We start from the raw sequence: 23,013 nt of genomic DNA, 5'->3' as shown, positions 1-23,013 counted from the left end.
TATTCTCATCCTAAATCAAAACCAGAGGGCTATACCTGTTTCTAGAAAGAAGATTAATTCTCTCAGCCAAAACCCAGACAGGTGAGCATCTAAGTCCTCGATGTACAACAAATTTCTGGTTAGGGTCACTACAAGAGGTCATGTCTCAAAAGACAGTAGCCACAACAGCACAAATTGTGGGGATGAACTTACATCAGACTTGTATAAAGTTGAGAAAAATGCATACTTAAGGACAGAATATAATACCTAGGAAAAGACTAGTGAATGCCAGCTAATCATATCTCTCAGTTCACAGACTTCAAATATCAATTAGGTTATTAAAATTATTTCTATTCTCTTAAAAGATATGCCTCTTCACTTTTAAAATAGTCAGGGTGTAGCATGAAGAAAATGAAGTACAGGCCCACACTGACTGCCTTTCAATTCAGCAAACTGGCTTTTTGCTGTCACTGTAGCTTGACAGAGGTTGAAGAGTTTGGATTTGCATGGTAAGAAGTGCTACACGTTGAAGGGAATCAGACTACAGAGGCAGAATGCAGTGTTAAACCTTTGAGAGATTGAGCAGACCTGGGGGAGTCTTCATGTGCCACCCAAAGCACGTATATTTCCAATGAATTCCAATATGAAAAATCTATTGTCCCAGAGAAGGTGGATTTAAGTATGTAACACGAAGTGGTGCTACTTCTCTTTGAACACTGGGCGTGATGGGGAGAGTCTGAAACTTTGCTCTTTTTAAATCTTAAACCTTTGGGGTTTTGATCTAGCTTTTATTCAAGAGATTACTTTCATCATCTCAGTGGACAGAACCAAGCATCTATGTTCAAGTGAGAGCCACCAAAAATTAGGTGAACTTTAGAGATGGCTGAGAACATAAAAGAAAGTGGTAACAGAAAATGCTGTGACTGTAGCCAGTGGCTTTGTGTCCCAGTGTTACTGCTTTCCTTCACATCTGCTCGGCCGTCCTGTCAATGGAATCTGCCTGGTTTTACATGAAGAGTGCTTTAATCAGGACTGTGGACTGAGTAAGATCTTTCTGAAGGTCTTAAAAATCCTAAGGACTTCTGTATTGATAACACAACCAGGAAGTTTTGCTGAGCCAGGATTTGGCACAAATGAAGGCTGACAGAAACTGCCCTTTGACTAAACTGTCTTGTGAATGTGGAGGTCGTACTTAATTTTCAGAGGCTCAGATCCAGAGTGCTTTTCTAAAAGAATGATGCAAAGACAGGTTATGATTCTAGGCAGATGCATGCTCTATTTCTATCATCAGTTTAGCAGGCAGTCCCCAAATTTTCGGACTTAAATGAAAAGGTACACATTTGGCATGCTCTGGAAATACTTGTGGTGCTCTACTAGAGTCAGAGATCCACAAGCTTGTGATTCTATAATTCCAGCTGTGCTAGATGTCACAGAACCCAGAAATACAGTATGAAAAATGAACCAAACTACTCCTTTGCTTCAATAGAACAGTGTTTTGTGAATGAGAGTCTGTCATTTGAACTGATCTGAATGACACAGGCTGCAGAAGGCCCATGCCAAAAACAATCAGCCAAGTAGCTTGGCAAATCTTCTCATAGATTGCTCTGGCTGGCAAGAGTTTTGTAACTTTAAATGAGTATTAACTGCATGACAGTCTTAATTCTTCAAGTACTAGTTGGAAATAAAGGTTTTTAACTGCATTACATGTTCAATGTAATGCAGTACTCAGAACCCTAGGACTTCAGCAGTGGTGTATGTACAAATAGATAAAATCACTGCTTAGTACATTTGGAGCTGTAAATCCCTCACCGTGGATTCCAGCATCAACGCCATGCAGTACAGATGATGTTGCCTGTTTTGATTTCTACAGGGCAGTTATACATTATGGAATATTCTGGAAGTTGTTTTACTGTTCACAGTTTATCCCAAATTATTCCTGTTGTAAAATCTTGTTTGTTCTTGTTTCTCAGCACCTTTTCTTCCCTTGTAGTAACGAATTTCCCTGAAGTCAGCTGCCACAAGTGTAAGTTTTATCTACAAGGAAATGTATATACTCTTGGTGAGATTGCTAGTATTTTTCTATGCTTCTCACAAGTCTTAAATTGTTAATTAAATACAGATGGAAAGAGACAAAAAGATGAGACTTGCATTCATGAAAGACAAGGGAATTCACGCTTGTGTTGCAATTCATGTGCAATCCTTATCAACCCAATTAGCATCCTACAGTCTTGCATGCTCTTTACATATTGGTCTATTGCAAGCTTGGCTCTTACCTGGGATGTGGTGATTGTCCTCCGGTATCTTGTGCTTTCAGTGGTTTCTAGATGACTTCCACCTACCAAGGACGTAAACTGTGTCACGGTGTTTGTAGAGGCAGTGAAACTGACTTATGTCATTATCAGTGTTAACCTGAGAACTAAATTCTGCAAACATTATGCCTAAAACCAAGTAGTGATATCTGTGTATTTTGCTTTCATTCAAAGAAACTGGGGGAAAGCCTTATGTATGAGACTCTTCAAGTACTGAGATGGTGATAAAGTACTGTTTGTTTCCATGTTCATGCTGTTCTTGGTGGGCCAGTGATATCTCTAAGCCTAATCCAAAGCCTGTGATAGTTAATGATTTATGTCGACTCTGGTTCTGTTTGGATGAGGGCCTTCCAGTGTGTTAGGAACCAATGAATTTAAAAGCCAAATCTTGAATGAGAGTGAGAAAACAGCACACAAATTTATTAGGGAAAATTCAAGCCCTGTAAACATGCTGGTGAAGGAGAAGGTAGTAAAGGTTATTTAAATTAGCTTTTGTACTCTGGTATGGATAATTTCTTTCTCTCTTGAGAGTAAAACTAAATTTAAGGCCTAATTCAGTTCCTACTAAAGCAAAAAAAAAACCCAAAGCTGCTGGCTGACATGAGGATGAGACTAGTGGTAAGAGTTTAAAAAAAATAAAGAAGGCAATGCACCCAAAATGAAGGAGGTGAAGGCAGACGTGAAGAGTGCACAAAGGATGGAGAAAATTGCACTGCAGAGTGGTCTTTGTGGGCTGGGGGCAGATTTGCTCTGGCACTGGAACATGTTTGGTTTTTCTACCTGAGAGTTTGAATATCAAACCTGGTAGTTTGGCAAGTTCACATCTTGGGTGCTGAGTGGGAGCAGATGGGGAAAAAGCATCTGTAAAGCTCTACTGGTTTCCCTCCTCTTTTCCTGAGAGATGAGGAGACTAGTTTGTAGAGAGCTACTCCATAAAGATGCTGGTTGGGTGGGACTGTTTCTTTCCTCCAGCTGGTAGTAGAGATCCCTGAGCGTGCCTTTCTTTTAGGATGTTACCTGATGGAACGGGTTATCTGGATCTCTTCCTGTGGGATGAGATGTAGGAGTTAGTGACAGGAACAAAAATTGTGGTTTAAAAATGCTTATACTAAATTGTATGGCATCACAACTGCTTGGAAATGTGCCTGTGCACACAGATGTGCACATTGCCTGTGCTGCTTGTTGTTTTCAAATATTTTCAGTAATTTTTAACCCACAGGACATGGCTGAGGGGAGCCCAGCTGATCTATTTCTGTAGATTCGACAAAGTGTTCCCCGCTGTGTTGATTTTCTTGTCCCCAGAGACTCCACAGCCATTTCTGACTTTGCTCTCACCAGGGGGATGCATTTTTGTATGTTCTTGCCTGACTACAGTAACTCTGTGAAGTTAGTACATAGATTCTCAATCATGAGGGGAAAAATAGGAAGAAAAGAGCGAGGAGAAAAAACCCAGGATGCCAGTATGCATGATGCACACTCTCTGTTTGTCTCTGAAATTCCTTGGGGCATCTGTGTGAACACTGAGTTTATTTTGCTGTAAGACTCAATAAGCACAAAGTTACACTCTGCAGCAAGATGAGAAGTCAAGGCTCCTTAAAAGTTCTGTTCAGCAACACTGGGGTTTCTTAACATCCACAGCACTGCTCAGGCAACAAACTTACATTTATAAATTAACAAAAAGTACAGAAAAAAGCTTGTATTTTTAATGTTAGTCTTTAGAAACTTAATGTTCATTTTTTTAGCATATTGATTTTTAAGTGGTAATGTAGATCTGTAATAGTCCTGTTAACGGTGTTGAAATTTTCACTCGTTGGTGATGAGATGTCTGATGGTAGCAATTCCTTAAATGATACAGTAAAAATAAGAAAGCAGATAATCTCAGAAAAATAAAATTAAAAAATCAAATTATAATTTCAGATCATAAACCCTCTCAGGAGGTGGTAAGTAAGGGTGGTTTAGAAATACTATGTATGATTAAATTCATTAGGTGATCTTAAATAGATGATCTATATTCTTCTCATTATCTCTTAAATACAATAATAGAGATTTATCTGAAATGATCCAATACTATATCTTTCAAAACCTGCTTTCTATAAAGCTTATGAATAGCACCTTTGGAGCTGTTAGGGTTACTCACATTCATAAATATTAAGCAACTGCTTAATTATTTTGATTGTAGTTGCAGATTTTAAACTCAAGCTCTAGAAGTGTTTTTTCTGCATGTAGAAAGAGTAAATCACAGATATGGTTGGTTACATGTGTCTTTTACTATCTTTTATTTAAATAATAGTATTTGTTATTCATGATTTATTCATTATTCTTGATATTTCAAAGCCTTTCCAAACACAAAACTTGTTGTATGTGCATAAGTACCTATACACATTACTGTGTATTTTTCAGCTGTGAAGAGAGTTAAGATCTCTGTGCATGTGAATTAGTTGGGTCATAAAAATGAGCAGATACTTGCATTTGTGTGGAACACATGTAAATCCTCACACCTCCAGCTCCAGGCTAACAGAGCCCCCAGATCAGTAAATCTATCTTTCCATTCTGGGTTTCTCTTAAATGATATTAATTACATGATGTGATGGACATGGTGTTTAGTGACAAGCCAACCATGTTAGCAGTCAATATGAGCCTGTAGCCCAGATGAATAAATTTAGCTTCTAAGTTGGGCACCTCTCTGAAAATCTTGTATTAGGGTTTTTAACTGTACTAGCCAACAGCCAGATTGACACCAGTTTATCACATGCTCAGAGCTTCTCTTCATTCTACCTGAGCTGCAGCTAATTCCTTCTTCACCAGGATACCTCTTTTGCTTTGGCATTTATTTCAGCTGTCCTGCATATATTTGTTTAGCATGGTCCTTGGTTGGGAAATTAAATCTTTATTTATATGTAGAAGAACTACACATTTCCAACTATAAAAAAATTACATATTTGTTTGGCTTGACTTATTAATATTCAATTGCATTTATTTTTAAAGGGAATTTGTTCAGTGCCCTAGAATGTTGCACAAAGGCTGCTTTATAATGTAAATTTGAATTGATTGAAAGTTCTGTAGAAGCCAGATGTATTTGGCAGTGATCTCAGTCGTGCATCCTGAAGTTAAACTACAGATGACATAAAAGGAAAACTGCTATGCTTATAGATGTGGATTGTTTGGAAAAATCTTCTGTGAGCGTGAAAACTAGATATAGTCTAATTTTCTCCTGTATTAATTTGTAGTGTATTAAGAAGAACATCACATTCTTTCTTCAACATTTTAAGAAAGACTGTGAGTTCTATATTGTCTGCCTTCAGCAAACAGTTTTGTTTCACGTAAAGCTGTGGCAATAGCCAGTAGGAGTGACTGCAGATGGAAGGGTATTTAGTATGATGCTTCTCCCATTTTCTCTTCTATGTTTACCTTTTTTTTGTAATCCATGTTTTCATTCTGAGGTTCCACAGTGTCATCAGCCTGAGCTAGCAGAGTCGTAGTGATACTTATGCTAAGCATCTGTGATAGGCAGATAATATATCAGGAAGTAGAGACCCGAGGGAGCACTGTGAAGCTGGGACAGAGGAGGTTTAGGCTGGGTGTTGGGAAGAGGCTCTTTACTGAGGTGGTGGTTGGGCACTGGAACAGGCTCCCCAGGGAAGTGGTCACAGCACTGAGCCAGACAGAGGTCAAGACGCATCTGGATGATGCACTCAGCCACATGCTCTGACTTGGCTGGCCCTGTGTGGAGCCAGGAGTTGGGCTTGGTGATCCTTAATGGTCCTTTCCAACTCAGGATATTCTATGACTTCTATAATTCTACTGTTTTATGAAATAACTTCATGAGGAGGAGAAGGGTGTACGTGTAAGACATTGCTATCCTGCCTGAAAAACAGTGTTTGCTGTAGTAGTGGTGCCATTGGAAAACTGTTAAGTATACAAATGTAATGCAAAGCCATATCCAAACACTGTCGTGGTGTGGGAAACAAAAGAACCAGGTAGTTTACTGTATGATGCAGACTGTGACCTACTGGGGAAAACTGAATCTTCTGGATGACTCTGCTACAGTTCTGCTGTATGCTATTAGGGCAGGCAAATGCTGAGAAGGAGCAATATCACTGGATGTGTAAGTTGCATTAACACTACCAAGCTATAAACGTTTTGGGAATGATGGTTATTCTTTATCTCACCAATAACAAATTTAAAGGGTATGAAGGAAAATGTTATCATGATGTTCTATAGATAATTGACACTAAAGCATAGAAATGAGAAACTTAGACTAGCGCTTAATTTATCCAGAACTTCAGGGTACTGGAGTCCCAGGGGAGTTTTTATGAACAATTATTTATAAGACAAAACATAGGAGCAGCATACAACATCAGTCTCCACTTCTTTTTACTTTTAATATGTCATCCAATCTATTTACTAAGAAAGAGATTTTTTTTTTTATTCTTTCTCTCAAGAGATAAAGCCTAAAGCAAGGAATTAATAAGTTATAATGCATGGCTTGCATTATTTGGTCCCTAGAGGATTAATTGCTGAAAATCAATTATATTGAAGAATGCTTTAGAATCTGGAAACAAACCAGATTGAAGTGTAAGAAACATTATATCTGGAGAAGAAAAAGGCAGGAGAGAAAAGCACAGAGAAGAGCAACTCTGAGGTGTAAAGCAAAAATACTAAAAATAGAAAAAAGGGAGGTCACCGGGTGTGAACTCTTGTCCTCAAGAAGCAGCAAGATAATAGCTCTTATAGTCAAAGCTTCCAGAGTAATTTGTAGATCAGCTGATCAGTTCCTACAGTGTATCTCTTAGCTTTCCTCCTGTAATTCAGTGAGGCTCCTGGTTGTTTCTCACTTCTTCACTGCCCCCACTTTGGCTTTTCCTTCCCAAGAATGGAAAGGTTTTTCATTCCTTTCCTAGAGCCCAATTTTTTTCCTCAGTATAGCTCTTTTTATTACTACTGCTTTGTAACAATGTCCAGATAAAGTTCCTGAGCAAGATAATGTTTGTTTTTAGGAATAGTGATTTGATTATGGGTTTTCTGTGCTTTTACTGCAGGAGCAACCTGCAAATACAGTAGAAAATAATGCCAGGTTTTTCTGTAAGACTGTCAGATGGAAGATTCCCTTCTCAGAAAGATGGATAGCTGAATACACTGTTTAAAATAAAACTGAATTCTTTGGGGACAGTAAGTGCTGTCTGTGGCACTCAGAAAATGGAATTTGGGAATAAAGTTTCTAGAAAGCCTGTGCTCATATTTTAGATTCTACTGAAAACTATGTATTCTTGTGACATCTGTAAAATACGTTGTTATGGAACTGCTCAAGTGTGAGCAATTTGAAAAAGGAAATTGGGCAGCAAAGAGCACATAGATTTGAGTCGTGTAGTAGGAACACATTGTAGTGTTGGGTCATGTGATGGGCATGCTCCTGCTTGGGTTAACTCCCTTGGGAAGGGACAGAGTCAAATCAAGGTTCTCTTCCTTTTTGTGTGGGAGCAGACACATTGCTAAGAATAATGGCTTGAGAAATGAGAAAAACATCTCGTGTTCAAGAAGAAAGGCAAGTGGAAATGACTTCTCAAATGTATTAAAAAATGAATATAAGCAAAATCACCTTCCCATCTATGTTCTTTAGGATGCTGCAATAAGTGTATAATTGAGTGGGTGCATAACCCTCATCCAGTCCTACTCAGCTGCCCATGTACTCCTGTTGCAGTCTGTTCAGCTGTGATAGCAGAAAGAGTGGGCTAGCTGGAGTTTGCCTCTTTCAAGTGTGTCACACTTATGTGTGGTTTATGGTTCTTGCTAGCAAAGCATGTAAATAATTTATTGCACCCAAAGAAAAGATCTTGAAGCAAAGGTACATGAGAAAGAGATGACACTTTAAAGCAGCAATAAGAAAAGAAATAAATTATCTTGCAGCTGAGTAGGTGACATCCAGGGAGGTAGTGCATTTTTTACACTAGAACCAAACAGTAAATTGGTCTTATTGGTTTCATTATTTTTTACTGTGCTGCCAAAAGTGCTAAGAAGGTGAGAAACTAGCTGGGAATAGTCAGGAATGGTAACTGTTCTTCTAGCAAACCAGGCAGTTACCTATGCTGAAGTTCCTGAAGATGGGGGGGCGGGGGGAGGGTGAGCAGGGGCAGAAACTACTATTTTATAAGCCCTGCTTAGCAGAGAAGAAAGTTTCAGCAGTAAGTCTATGCAGTTAAGTGAAGAAAACATTCATTTTGGGTTATTGAAATGCCATCCCTTCATCTGGGTGGCTGACCCGTTCTTCTTCTTGAATGATTACCTTTCAAGAACAAACTTGGTGCACTGCAGTTGTGCAGTGCAACTGGGCTGTATCTACATACTTTGCATATTTGTGTTACTCTTTTAGCTTGTGAAGTGTGCACATAGTTTTGGAAATGAACGTTTGACTATATTGATTATATTTCCGAAGACAGAACCAGAATGGAAGGTGTTTAAGATAATATTTTCAAAATAAAGCTGCTTCTTCAGTGGGGTGCTACCTTCTACTTGCCTGTGTGGTTTCTCCATTCCAGAGGATTTCTCTTGGGAGAGTGAGAGTCATGCTTTAAAGATTTTCCAGGTCTTGTCTTTTGTTATTTTCTTATTCCTAGTGAAGCTCAGAGTGTGCTTTGGCTGCTGCAGTGAACCTTTCACAGACTTGTGATAGAATGTGGTTCTGGATTCAGAAGTTGAGTGAGGTCAGATTTTTGGATAGGATTTGCATCTATTGTTCATTTGTATTCTTACTGTTAGAAAATAGTTGGTCTGCTCAGAATACTTATCAGTTGATTTTAATATATTTGCTTGATAATGGCTATTGCTTTCTACGGATCGAGCTGTAACTCGTAGGCACTTGCCAGAGAGCTCAGCCAGTAGGTCTCCATCATTAGGTTGTTTGGGAGCTGCTCATTTTCAATTTTCATGGTCTGTGACTAGTCATCTAACTTGCACGTTATTGTTTCTGTTTCATTTTTGAGCAGCAAGCATTTAAAAAGCACCTGAATAAATGGAGGGAGGTGTTTAACACATGCACAGAATGCATTTTTATGTGAACCTCAGATCTTCTCAGCTGCCACCTATGAAAATTTTTATGCTCAATATTTCTGTAAACAAATCCAAGATCAGGACCAATGAATAACATAGCAAGTGAACAAATTGCTTATATTTCAAAAATGTCTATAACTCACCTGAGCAATTGTTTTACCCAGATGAATGGCAAGAAGGGGCATATGACATGCTTAGCGTGTATGTCTGTATTAGTTCTGGATTTCAATACTAAGTATAAATTTGCTTATAACAATTGCTGGAGGCTGTAATAACCAAAACTACTGACCAGGCATCTTCCTATGTGGGGATGGTGTGGGCTGACCGGGTTCTTAGTCCTCATCCCCATGTATTTGATGTTTGTTCACTTATATCTTGCTAACTCACTTGGGAAGTGGAAAACTGCTCACTTTTTCAGAATTAGCCCACCTTGTGAGATACTCTGATATTGCTATGGCAATGATGCACACATAAAATAGCTTGGAGTGTGGGTTAGTGGATGTTAGGTTTTCTTTGTCTAATTCCCTCTAAAATGATGGTGTTATAAAACGCCCGACAGAGAAATATAATAAAGAATCTACAAAATTGCCTGTTTTCCCTGTTATTCTGTGCTTTATATTTTCTATTTATTTGCTCTCCATGTTTTCTTTTTTCATACTTTTTTTCTCTTTGTTATCTTTCCTTTTCAACTCTTCTAGTCTTGTTTCTTCCCTTTCCTTGAATAAAAGCATCTCTCTTCCTCTGAGAACTGCTCCTGATCAGACGCCCCTTCCTTTTCCCCACTGTTCAGCTGTTTTGTTCTTTCTCCACCTAAAGAGCTGTAAGCAGGGGTCTCGCAGGACCTTTTGCCCACCTTGCTTGAGGGTTGGGGGTTTTGGTGCATGTGATGGTGGTAGTTTTGGTCTAGGGTTTTTTTTTTTATACCTCAGAGCAGTGATCTATTCAAATGCTAATGAAAAGTCAGCTTCACAGTTTAACGTTCTGTGCTACCCGTGGTAGGAAATACCATGATTTCTTCTCTTTCGTCTTAGCTTGATTTACACAAAGTTATAATTTGCAGTTATCTATGTGAATCTGCATTGTCAGAATTTTGTTATTATAAATTATTTGTAAAATCTGTTACATGAGTGGCTATATTTAAGTGGAAACATTGAAATAGTCAGCTAATAAAAAAAAACCCCAACAAACAACCTGCTAATATATTGCAAGTGTTTCTAAATGAGTTAGGCCCTAAATCTAATAACAAGTACAGTTGGTAATGTGCTAAAGGGGTAGGAAGTGCTTACATCTTACAAGTGAAAAGATTAAGTCACTTTCCACAGTCTGTCTCAGAATGTAAAAGAAGGAATTCCTGTCCTCTGCTGAAAATGCCAGGGCTTTTCAGTAGTGAAGGTGGTTCCCACTGGTCACAAGAGCATCGGGTGGAGCTGAAAAGGCAGCTATGATTGTGGACGACTTTTTTGCCTGAGATACTGGACATATGACCATCAGTAGCTTATTAATGATGCAATTCTGTATTTAAGTAATTTTTTTCAATCAATTCCATTTTCATAGAATCACTAAGTAAATGTTAAGCATTGGAAGAGACCTCAAAAGATCATCTAGTCCAACCCCCCTGCCAGGGCTGGGTCACCTAGGTTAGGTCACACAGGAACGCATCCAGATGGGTTTTGAATGTATTTTAATTATGTGGGTTTTTAACCATATTGTTTTTCAGATTTATTTGTCCTGATTCTTAATTGTTTTGTAAATGCTGTTGTCCACTGATGATGCTCAGTGTGCTAAAAAAATACCAGTTGTGATGTAATAAGGGATAAAATATACTTCTGGCTATGAGTAATTTCCACTTTCTATATGTTAATGTGAAAACCAATAACTTTTCTTAAATGAACTGAGCTGTGTGTCAGTGAAGTTGCTTAACAGTGCTCTGATGCAAAGGGCTGGTATAGATTATGAGCAAAATCGCAGCAGAATTGCATAAACCCCAGTTAACTCAGTACAGTTTATTGATTGGCTGATGTAGCAGAAATTCATTAACTGCAGATAATATTTTAGGACAAGATATGATTTTACATCAAGTAGATGTCATGGAGAAAACCCTTCTTAGGCTGACTTAGAAACTGCAATTGCCATGTCATTCCCAGGTTGGCATGGACAGAGTGTATTGTTTTATGCTGATGAAATCTGGACATTTCACAGGACTGCAAACGCAGTAAGCAGTAAACATGGGAGCCCTACAGATCCTCAGAGAATTCCCAGTATTTAACTGAAACCTGCTCAGCAAGAAAATAACAATATCCCCTCTCTTACTAAATTAATTATACTCTTGCAGCAGGGAGAATCAGAGTCAAACCAACATGGGGACTTTGTTGCAGAACAAATGGGTATAAATAATGTATTCATTAATATGCTTCTGTAGGAAGCTGGGTGAGTGTCTCTAACAATCAGAGAAACTAGGTCTTGGAGCAATCTTGTACTCAGAGTAGTAGGAGCAGAATCCTTCCTGGCTGTTAGATACAATTTCTTTGTTCTACAAATGGGACTGGGCTTTTGTGAACTGTAGCAGAAGAGAGAATTCACGCTTCATTTGGCCCTACACGGGAACAGTTTTGGGGCAGGGCGTACGAAACAAGTGTGCAAGACCTGATAAGGAGCAGGGTTGCTTAAATAACTGGTGCTTGTGTGAAAATTTGGAGCAAGCAAAATTCTACTATCTGAAGACTGCAGTAGTTGCCGTGGGACACTTCTTGTCACTGCTGTATGCCATGTCAGAAGAACCTGAAGTCTCCTTAGGGGGACTGAAATCATTGCTGGGGAGCACGCCCTGTGCAACAGGCCACTGAATGTACCTGGCACTCAGGAAACAGCTATTGCTCGTTTTACTGATGCTTATTTCTCTTTTTAGGGAGACACGGAGGGGAAGCAAATAAAAGCCTTTAGTGCAGATAAAAAAAAAAAAGAGAGATTTGAAGGCTCAGCGGTTTTACTCCAGGATATTATTCTATTAGATTTTATTATTTATTAGTTTTCCATCAAGTTCTTCAACTAAAGAGTTTTCTCAGCTTGTGAAGCTGAACGTTATGAAAGGGGACTTCAGGGAGAGTCACAGAATAGTAAATTATGCTCTTGAGCATGTTCCACATGTTAGGTGTTATTCTTGTATTAGCTTTGAGTTAATGCAACTCTGCTGGCTTTTTTGGTGCTGTCCATGATTTCCATCAGTGTGAAGTTTAGAGTTGGACCAAATGATGTGCAGTTTGTGTGAAGTGGAATCCTAATTACTTACCATGTCTCATATTTTTGAGCAAGTTTTTTTTTCCCCATGCAAATACTGGAATAAGTCTGCAGTGACACAGCAGAACTTTTGTTACTATGGAGTGTAAAAGTAACGTGGTTCCAGGTCACTGCTCACTAGTAGACAGCAAACACCAGAATAAATTCCTGAAATACAGATTTGTAGAGCATGAAGCAAAAATCTTATTTGTGCAGACAATGCTTATGTGCAGACAGATGCTTGATGGAGGCCACATTTATATATATGAAGCAGGCATGCTGTGAATATTTAAGTGGCTCTCCATTTGTAGTTTCCTTAATGAAGTGATAAGACATTAGTGACCAATTTTTATCATGCATAGTCTTTCATAAAGAAAGGTTCATCTCTACACATGGCTATTTAAATTGGTGTTTGGGGGGAAGGGGCAGAGTGTAGGAGAGTGCCAGATAAATTCTGCAGCATTAGTGAATTTAAGGTGAACAACTTAAGTTTTATGGAGGTCTAGTCCCTTGGTATATGGATTATAAGAAGGATGTGAAAGGTGAAGGTTTATTCTTTGTTAATGACTAAATTATTTTCATTATCAGTTGGCTTTATGTGCAGATATTGCAAGATAAACATAAAAGGAAAGGCAAACGAAATGTTCCATGGTCTTGAACAGGTGCTTTTTTTTCCTTGGTGAAAAGGGAAAGGCTGCTGTTCAGAAGAATAGGATAACTGAACGAAGTTCTGTATTTTGTCCTGCAAACAAAGGTGGTATCCCTCCATGTGTTCCTTCTGTGTGCATCAGCCTTCTCTTTTAGAAGTAATCTCGCTGTCAGCCAGGATAGCAAGAAACATGGTAGCACACTTCTATTTCATGCTGAGCTTTGAAAATAGTGCTTTATATTCTTAGGCCCATTTGTCATAGGCAGCATCTCTGTTCTGCTGAGCTGAGCACTGTACCTGCAGGCCCCAGATGTGGTGCCATGGCTCTGCTTCCTTTTTGTACCCTTCTCAGAGACTTCATCCTGGTGTAGGACAAAGGCAGGAGATCTTATTTGCACCTGAAGATAGGAACTATGATTTTGAGAGTACACAATGCAACTATAAAAAGAAAGGTCTTTGCTGCTGCCCTCATACCTATGTAACAGCAGGGTAAAGCCTAGTTCACAACAAATATATAGTCAATGAGATCAGTGGTGTCTTGGGAAGTATAGATAATAAGGAAATGTGCAGGGAAAGAATCATCAGATGAATTTCCTCTGTTGTAAATTGTTGCCTTTTCAACGCATTCTGTGTTTTTTTGTATGCTCAGGCATGTTTCTTGAAAGTATAGTGACAGGTTCCCCACATTACAGCCATTTACCTGCCTCCTAATGTAAGGCTGGTCAGAGGGTTCGTAAAGAATCCGAAATGCATTTCCCCTGAAGAGAGTAGGAATGCAGTGGCATGCTGTGCATGAGCCAGGTCCAGCATGCCTTGCCCTTGCTGCAGCCCTGTGGTGCTTGCTGCAGCCCTGTGGTGCTTGCTGCAGCCCTGTGGTGCTTGCTGCTGCCCTGTGGTGCTTGCTGCTGCCCTGTGGTGCTTGCTGCTGCCCTGTGGTGCTTGCTGCTGCCCTGTGGTGCTTGCTGCAGCCCTGTGGTGCTTGCTGCAGCCCTGTGGTGCTTGCTGCAGCCCTGTGGTGCTTGCTGCAGCCCTGTGGTGCTTGCTGCAGCCCTGTGGTGCTTGCTGCAGCCCTGTGGTGCTTGCTGCAGCCCTGTGGTGCTTGCTGCAGCCCTGTGGTGCTTGCTGCAGCCCTGTGGTGCTTGCTGCAGCCCTGTGGTGCTTGCTGCAGCCCTGTGGTGCTTGCTGCACTGCTGCTCTGCTCGCGCGCGGCGCAGCGGGCGTGTGTTGGATGCGCTGGGCTGACCGTGCGTATGCAATTCGTCTGGGGTCTCTGGGACACCCGTGTGTCAGTGGTTATGCACATACCTGCAGCACTGCGTGTTTCCACTGCCCTTAAAACTGAATTTCTTGGAGTGGCAGAAAGGAAGCAGCGATGCTGTGACAGCTTGGCTTGTTGCATCTTTGTTGGGGGGGGAAGAAAAGTTTTCCTGAGGTTGATGATTTGTTCCAAAGTAACTGCAACCTTTGGCCTTCACTCTGTGGAGGAAGGAGCTGCTGTAACAAAAAAGCAAGGGCTTGATTTTTTTCAGGGGGTGGAGGAAGGTCAGATCTGTGTGAGGTGTCTGTCAGGTTTTTGATCAGACCACTGTAATTGTTGAAACAGCATCTTTCAGTATGAGGGGTGCTTATTCTAAGTAAACTCCAATGAAGGCAACGGCTGCTGGGTAATGTCAACGAGGTGTATCTGACCATGAAGCACAGCAAAACCTGCACCAACAGCACAAGCTTTTCTCTGCTTTTTGTCTCCTAGGCTGTGCTGTATAAAGTAAACCAAGAAGTTGTGGGAAATTGGTGCAAGGCCATCTAGAAACAAGAACAAGCTAATAATTGTTTTTTTCAGTATTTTTCAGAGAGATTCACTAAGTGCTCTGATCTGTATGCAGTCTAAGTTAAAGGAGTTGATGTAAAACAGGAATGCTTGAAACTCTGAGGATTGGTTTGGTTAAAGAAATTTTACTAAAGTTTGTTCTGTTGTGGAATTTTAAGGGAGTTTTTAAAACCTTGCTCCTGCTGGAATCAATAGGAATTTTACTATCAATTTCCATGGGACTGGAAAAAAAGGTGTTTTTGAAAAATCTTAGCGATAATGTTCTTGTTAAATACATTAATAATCTGCTTTTCTGTGTATCTTAAAGTTTTGTGCTTGCTAAATTACTAATTAATAGTTTAATTTAAATTTCTGTAACCATTGAGAAAAAAATATACTGGCATTACTTTATGCAATTCAGTGAGTATATCTGCTTGTTGTGTATTGTTGGTTGCAGTCACAGAACATGTTGCAACCATTCCAATTCATAAAATACAAGAGAAAAGGGAAGCTAAATGAAATTTAAATGCAACAATCTGAAACATTGTTAATATTAGAAATACATTGTGGCACATATTTAAGCCATATGATATAGAGGATGCTCAAAAATATGTAGATTTTCATGAAGGTGATATATTTGGGTTTAGATGGGATAAAGTGCAAGACACTAAGAGTGAGTTTAGCTTCCAGTATGTGGGCATAAAATTGAGGTTGCAGTTAATAATTTGTGGTGAGGTACATGACTCATTGTATAGACTGCAAGTGCAGAAATTATATATTAAGACTTGTAAATGCAAGGAATTGAGTTCATAACGTTTCCTTTGGTTTATTTTCTTTAATCAAGCTTGTATAAGATGGGGCATGTATCTTTTGGCTTCAGTTTAAAGGTGGATTAAAGGAAATCTGGAACGAATAAGGAACTGAGGCTGTAGAACACATATTGCATCGTTATTCTTTGAATATTTTAAGTTCTTTCTGGTTTACTACAGTTGTGTATTTGTTAATGTCAGAAAAGCACTGGACTTAAACAAAAAATTCTCAGATACTGTTTAAAGACTGTCTTTAAAGAGACTCTGAAAGTGATGTGCTTATTTGCTTTTGTTTTCTAAGTCTGTTTTGGTACTGTTTTCTTAGGCAGACCACACTGATTGTTATATGTCCATGTGTATTACTCTGAAGAGGAAGCATTAGACAGGAACAAAATCTTTCCAACTGGTTAATGATTTACTTTTGTGGAACCATCCATGTGGATACTGGCAGAGTGAAGTTGCAGCAGGAGTATTGTTCATATGTGTGTGTTAACTATATTATATTAAAAGTTATAAAACTGTAGTTTCTGTGTTCTTGTAGCTAACATTCTTTAAATGATCACCTAATATTAATGCAAGCAATCAGTAATGGACTTGTTTCCAGGAATTAATTGTTTTCAGGAGATTTCAGGTCATATGTTCATTGGCTTAGACAACTGATTAAGTTTGTAAAGAAAAAATGCCACTGATGGATGTTAGTCTGGGGTTCTGATGGATAACAAGCTTTAATATCAGCTTTCTCCCTTCTGCTTTATGCTAGTATCACTATTGAGGTCAATAGATAAAAAAATAGAAGGAGCTGTGAACTGTGCAGAATTTTGTCTCAGTGGATTGCTTATCACAGGTGTGTGAGGCTGTATTCATCCCTTAGTCATGTTTAGGAAATTTACTGAGTTTTGTGGAGCTAACACTAAATATGCTTCAAACAGGAATTAAACCCATGGATTGTCATTGTCTGAGAAGGAAGACTCCATACCTCTCTCTGTATGTTTTAAAAAAAGTATTGCAAAGAGAAAAGAATATCTTGTATAGGTCTAACTCTGCTTCCATTTGGGTCAATAGTAAATCTGTTACTGAATTTAATGAGGGTCACATGGGACAAAACAATGCCCCAAAAATAATTATTTTCAGGCAATTTAATAAGAAACTGTAATAACATGTGAAACAAAGCAACTGTTTTGGTGGCAACAAATAGAAGTTACTGCTTATACGTGCAGGTTTTAGAAGGGCTTTATCACACTTAAACCATGTAAAATTAGACATCTAATCAAGGGTAGTCATCTGGGCCTGCCTTCTGATGCCATAAAGAAGGTGAACAACCTGAGTGGGACGAGGCTAATTCCCTTCTCTTCAGCACAAGAAAATCCCCTTGCAAAAGTGTTGATACTCTTTTGTTGAGTTGCAATCCAAATTTGTAAGTGTGAAGAATTTATTTGCTGTCAAATGCAGCACGATGTTACAAAGGTCTCCAAGAGTATTTAGTGGGATCAATGTTTGTAGCCAGTTAGGGCTGTAAATGAAAGGATATTATTTTACAAATAGTATTCATTGCTATTATTTTCTAAATTTTCTACATTTTGTAAATAAATGGTCTAGACAAAATTAATTTCTAGTGTCAGTAAAAAAGTGAGCAATAGGAGATGGGGTTTGTCCTAGTACTGTCCAAAGATGGTGTGGATTAGTGTGATAAGAACAGTAAATTATGCTGAAAGGAAAAAAGGTGATAATCTCATACAAGAGTAAGGAATAAACACTAATCTGTATATGTGGTACTGTAGTAGATTACAGTAAGAACAAGCCAGGCACTGTTGCCAAGCAGAAGTAGGAAGGCATGATTCACTTTTTCTGACAAGTGAAGTCAATTGGCTATGAATGCCTTAAGCATTGGAGATGCAATCTGTCTAGTAGCCCATAATAAGTAATTGTTAGATGAAAATGACTGTTGTGGTTTAACCCAGCAGGCAGCTAAAACAACCACACAGCCATTTGCTCCCTCCCCTCCACCACTGGAATGGGGGAGAGAATTGAAAATGGAAAAAAAGGTAAAACTCATAGATTGAAATAAAGACAGTTCAATAGGACAGAAAAGGAAGATAATAAAATATACAAAACAAGTGGTGCACAGCAGTTTCTTGCCATCCAAACCTGATTCTCAGCTACTTTCTCAGCCACACCACTTCTCTGCCAAGCCCCAGTTCTATACAGAGCATGATATCACATGGTATGGAATATCTGTTTGGCCAGTTGGGGTCAGCTGTCTTGGCAGTGACCCCTCCTAGTGTCTTGGACATCCCCACCTCCTTGTTGGCAAGGCAGTATGAGAAGTTGAAAAGTCTTCTTCCTTACTGTGGGGGTGACTGAGCAGTGGAAAACGTTGCCCAGAGAGAGATGGGTCTTAAATATCTTCAGTGAGGTTGTGGAGTCTTCTTTTCTGGACCTATTCAGCACCCATCTGGATGCAATCCTGTGCAGTGTAATCTAGGTAATCCTGCTCTAGCAGGGGGTTTGGACTAGATGATCTCCAGAGGTCCCTTTCAACCCCTACAATTCTGTGGCTTTGTGAACTAAAACACGAGGGTGTTACCAACATCAACTCATTGTAAATCCAAAACGCAGCACCACACCAGCTGCTAGGAGGAAAATCAGCTGTATCCCTACCAAAACCAGGACACAATGATGCTTGAAAAGATAATCATTTGAACTTTGAAAAGATAATCATTAAGTACTGTCACAGGATGAAATGGTTGTCAGTGACATACTAGATGGGAAACTACAGTGGGTAATATCTAAGCTCATACAGCAAGCTTAGCTATCCTTCCCAATGCTTCTTCTATCTGTGTGTGTTTAAAGGCTCTTCTTTCTTTACTGCCATTTAGCACAGGTCCCTGTAAACATGAAAAAACCAAAGAATAGTAGGGAAAATCCATTGTGTTGTATTTAATAATGTCTGTATTTCTTCAACAGTTTTATAAGGTGTTTTTTTTTAATTAGTTCCTTTGTCTCTGTATTTACAGGGTCCTGTGATAAATGGCAGTGAGGAAATAAATAAGGACATTATTAAAAACTACACAATTCCATTTTCTCCATCACAGATCCTGTGATTAAACTCTGTTCCAGGAAACAATGCAACAACATGGATGCAGAATGAGTCATGCTGTCAACTCATATCAATCCATATTCATCCATCTATCATTCATGCTTGTATGTGATTAGTATAACTCTGGGAAACTGCAGTGTAGTTGATCAAAACTAGACAGAACACCAGCCCCTTTTGTTTGCAAGGAGCACAGTATTCAACAGCAGTGAAGCGTCATGTTCAGCCCTTTCTGGAAACAGAAGTGATATCTCTTTCATTGTAATTTCTTGCACACCTATTTGGATTTACACTGATTACTCCAGTTGGTGCTCTCTGTATGTGGTGTGTGATTTTTCTGGTGTAAAGTTTAGTCTTTGTTGTGATTTTATTTTTTTTAATTAGCTTTTTTCTTTCCTGTGGCTTTGTCATTCTCTGCAGCTTTCTGCAATGTTTGAGGTATTTCTGCTCTATCCTTATCCTACCTTTCCCATGTTCTTCATTGCCCTCATTTGACAGTTACTTTAATTTGTATTCTTTGACTCACATGTAGACAGATCCTTTTCAATTATGCAAATATCTTACCTCAGCTTTGAAAGATAGTAGAAAAAGTAGGATTTTCTTCTTTCTTTCTCTTAAATCCCACTGACATCTTTCACAGTGTTGCAGGTGTCTCATGTTCCCTGGCAGATCCCAGACCCTTTTTTTTTTTTTTGCTCTTGCACAGGAATTCTCTTAGTGATTGTAAGTGCCACTGATGTCTTACTGGTTTCCAATAAATAACCATTCAAAGTTATTTGGATTGTCTCAATAGTAATTTGTGACACTGACTTTGGAAAGTGTCAATGGAAGTTCAGTTAAACCAGTACTGCTGGTTACTTTCAAGTAATGTTTTAATCACCTCTGTTTTTCAGGACATCTCTGATGTCCTTCTCTGAACTATTTGGAGAGTACCTCATCAATGCACGGTTTAAATGCAACAGTGTATTCAGATTGCAGATATCCCTGGAATTTAGTTCTGGATGGTCATAGAATCACAGGGGTTGGAAGGGACCTTGAGAGACCATTGGGTCCAACCCCCTGCCAAAGCAGCTCCCCAGCTCATATTGCACAGATAGGCGTCCAGAGGGGTCTTGAATATCTCCAGAGATGGAGACTCAACCACCTCCCTGGGCAGCCTGTCCCAGGGCTCTGTCACCCTCACTGTGAAAAAGTTCTTCCGCATGTTGGTGTGGAACTTCCTGTGCTCCAACTTGCAACCATTGCCCCTTGTCCTCTCCCCATAGACCACTGAAAAGGGGCTGGCTGATTCCCCCTGCATCCCCTGCTTCAGATAATTATAAACATTAATAAGGTCCCCCCTCAGTCTTCTTTTCTCCAGGCTGAACAGCCCCAGCTCACTCAGCCTCTCCTCATAGGGGAGATGCTCCAGGCCTTTAATCATCTTCGTAGCCCTTCTCTGGACTCTCTCCAGGAGATCCCTGTATTTTTTATACCAGGGAGCCCAGAACTGGACACAACACTCCAGGTGGGGCCTGACCAGGGCAGAGTAGAGGGGGAGGATCACCTTCTTTGACCTGCTGGACACACTCCTCCTGATGTACCCCAGGATCCCATTGGCTCTCTCAGCCCCCAGGGGAAACTGCTGGCTCATGGCCAACCTGTGATCTACCAGGACCCCCAGGTCCTTCTCCACTGAGCTGCGCAGTGTTCCTGCGTGTCAGCCACCCCTCCCAGCTTTGTACCATCGGGTACTTGCTGAGGGTGGATGCTATTCCCTCATCAAGGTTGTCAATGAAGATATTAACCAGGACTGGACCCAACACCGAGCCCTGGGGAACACCACTAGTCACAGGTCTCCAGTCAGACTCTGTCACACTGATCACAACCCTCTGAGCTCGGTCCGACAGCCAGTTCTCAACCCACCTCACTGCCCACTCATCTATCCCCTGCTCTCTCAGCTTTGCTATCAGGGTGTCATGGGAGACAGTATCAAAGGCCTTGCTGAAGTCAAGGTAGATGACTCTCCCACCATCCACCTGGCGATGACATCATAGAAGGCCATGAGATTGGTCAAGCACAATCTCCCCTTGGTGAATCCATGCTGAGTCCTCCTCATGACCTTCTTCTCTTCCAATTGCTTGGAGATGGCATCCAGAACAAGCTGTTCCATCACCTTTCCAGGGACAGAGGTGAGGCTGACTGGCCTATAGTTGCTGGGATCCTCCTTCTTGCCCTTTTTAAAGGCCGGAGTGACATTGTCTGTCCTCCAGTCCTCAGGCACCTCTGTTCTCCAAGACCTGTCGAACATGATAGAGACTGGCTCAGCAATCACTTCCACCAGCTCCCTCATCTTTCCATCTTTCTTATGAAGCACCCTCCAGATGTTTGCCACTTGCCACTGTGGATATCAGGGCCTCACTTCCTTAGACATAGTGTCTGACAGAAGGTAGCAGGTTTTTCATGGACATTTAATTCTAAACTTTGCTTTCTGTGCTGGCTCTGTTTAGGCAGAACCTTCAAAAAATGCTGTTTTATTAAACTGAAACTAGTCCCAGGATTGCATAAAAAGCCAAAATAGGTGCTGCAAATTACTTTAATTTTGATATAATTGAAATATTTCAATTTTTCCCATCTCGACCCCTATTGATTAAGATTTATTCTAAAATATTTATGATTAATATACTAATTTCACTTTGTTCATGTTCAATATCAAAGGCATAGCCTATATATGATTTCAGTAGTTTTTGAGTGTTGTTACAATGTCCAAACATAAGATAAAACTGATTTATATGAAAGCATGTGTGTTAAAACTTGAAGTGTTTGTTTTGAGTTTTACTTTAATTTTGCATATACACCTTGTTTGGCAAAATATGCCTTTTAGTCCAGCTGTCATGTCATTGGAGAAGCAGTCACCAAAAATGTTATTTCCATGTAGAATTAGTCTTGCATTTAAGAATACACCTTTGGGAAAACAAAGAGAATCATCTTAATCTAATCTCTTCAAGTGATGCCTACTACAGTTCAATGAAGTTTATTTTTATCAAGTAGATAAAGATTGCTATTTTTTCCCCATCACAGTCATATATTATTGCATATTTAAAAGAAATCTTGTGCAGTGAAAGTCTTCCATTTTATCCCTTCAGCTTATTTTTAACTTTTGATTTTAAAATAGTAGGAACAATGTGCCATCTCTCTTCTGACTCCTAGTCAAATCATGGTCTGACTGAAGATAGTGAACTGAGCTGCTCTATTCTGCCCATAGTTTGGACAGAATTTTTCTCCTTTTTCAGTCAATCTATAGTGCATCAAGACCCAGTGTTTATCCTGTCTATGCATAGGCTAACTAAATTCTCCAGATAAGCTCAATAGAACATTTATTAATCCTCCAGTATGAAGAATTAAGGCAATGGGGTGTAGGACACAGAAAGAGAAGATCTTTAAGCCTGTTTAGCTGCCCAGTGATGCATCAAAACAGGCTTTTCAAAGACATTTTTGAATCAAGGAATTTATATGCATGTGTAAATATTTTCTTGACCTTGTTTTCATCTTGAGATATGTAAGCACCTTTGAAAATACAGCTTCAAGACCATTAACAAGTCAGAGCTAAAGTGGACAGACATAAAAGTGCCAAATGACTCAAGTAAAACAGAGATTAAATTTAAACATATCAGTGTTCCACTCTTATGCCTATGCCTTAAATATTTGCTTTAATTTCAAAAATTTGTCAAAAAAATCTGCTCTGGTGCTTCATTATTTGTTATTCAGTGTTCATCATTTGTTATTCTTTTGTTTAAACCAATTCAATCATCAAATCAGAGCACTAGAAACATTGTTATACAATTAAGTTGACCAAACATTCCAGAAATAACAAAGTAGTTTAGTACTGGGGTGAATATTTTACAAGCATCTCAAGGACTGAAATTTGTTGACATAAAATATTCAGCAAATACTTGCAGGTAATGAATGTTTGGATAAAATTATTGTCAGTTCCTGGAGAAGTGGCGATAAGAGAGGTTCTAAATTCACAATAATATTATTCATGATGAATAATTCAGTTGGAGCAGATC

This window comes from Gallinula chloropus (assembly GCF_964237585.1).
Source record: "Gallinula chloropus genome assembly, chromosome: 6".
NCBI lineage: Eukaryota > Metazoa > Chordata > Aves > Gruiformes > Rallidae > Gallinula > Gallinula chloropus.
Note: the sequence above shows the minus strand (reverse complement) of the source record.